The sequence below is a fragment of the Octodon degus genome, unplaced genomic scaffold, assembly GCF_000260255.1.
Source record: "Octodon degus isolate 3935 unplaced genomic scaffold, OctDeg1.0 scaffold00135, whole genome shotgun sequence".
NCBI classification, from domain to species: Eukaryota; Metazoa; Chordata; class Mammalia; order Rodentia; family Octodontidae; genus Octodon; species Octodon degus.
The window spans coordinates 4178524-4179870 of record NW_004524711.1 but is presented as its reverse complement, the minus strand read 5'-3'; positions in this window follow the sequence as shown (position 1 = coordinate 4179870).

The window sequence follows — 1347 nt, the reverse complement described above, 5'->3', positions numbered from 1 at the left end:
CACCAAAACATATCACAAAAGATCTAGGTGCTTATATTTATGGGAAGGGATGAAATTTTATTTGTTTCAATACAAGTTCAGATGTTTGCTGTGGTATTGAGAAACCCTGTTAGATGTTGCAGAGAATTTTAGGTAACAAGTTTAGTGCAGTGGTAAAGAAGATGAGTAATCCACATTTCCTAGTACTAATCTTATTCCTACAAGCAAAACAGGCATTATTACCCTGCTTTACATTGGTTTTGTTCCATCACACTTCAAAGGGTCCCTCATCTTCCTTTTCTAGAGTCACCCAAGACCCATCATAAGGCCCATGAGACACCTTTCCACAGCATTTTAGCATGGCACATTACTTCTCCATTGCTAACAAATTATCATGAATTTACTGGCTTAAAATAAGACAAATGTATTCTCTTATTCTAAAAGACTTCTGTAAGTGAGAAGTTCAAAATAACACTCATGGGGCTCATGCCAAGTTGCCCACAGGACTATTTCCTCCAAAGCTCTGGGAAAGAATCCATCTCTGGTGCTTTCAAATTCTAGAAGCCATGTGCATCCCTTGGCTGCATCCACATTGTTACAATCTCTTTGCTTCTCATCAAACCTACTACCATTCAGGTTCCTGCCTCTCTGTTGTAAAGATCACTGGGATTAGAGTAGGGCTATTTGGATAATCCAGGATGCTCTTGCTATCTCAAAATCCTTAATCTTGTCTGCAAAGCTTCTTTTTAAAAATTACTGTCAAAATCATATAACATAAAATTTGCTATCTTAACCATTTTAAAATGCACAGCTAAAAGTATTGTGTTTGTACATCATTAGCAATTAGTAATTATTTCTGTATTTCTTAGGGAAGGGTCTACAGGGTGTTCAGGGTCTCACTACAAGATTGGACTCATAGTGATCTGCCTGTTTATAGCCTCCCAAGAGCTGGGATTACAGGCACGTGCCACCACACCCAGTCTCAATTGCTGTCTCAGTGTGCCCCTGGGGTGGGGCCAGCATGGCAGGCCTAAGGATGGAACCCCCAGCCCCTGTGCCTGCTTGTAGGTACTTTAATCCACTGAGCTATTTGGCCTGACCTTTTCACATCATTTTATATAGATTTCCAGGACTTTTTCATCTTGCAAATCTGAAACTGTACCTATTAAACAACCCCTTCTTCCCTAATACAGTTGACCATCATTCTGTTTACTACTTCTAGAATTTAACTATTTTACATGCAAGTGGAATTGTGTATTATTAGTCTTTTTGTTATGGGCTTATTGCATATAGCACAGTGTCTTCAAGATTAATCGAGGCCATAGCATGAAATAGAAATTTCTTTTTAAAGTTGATGGGCTGAAAGGT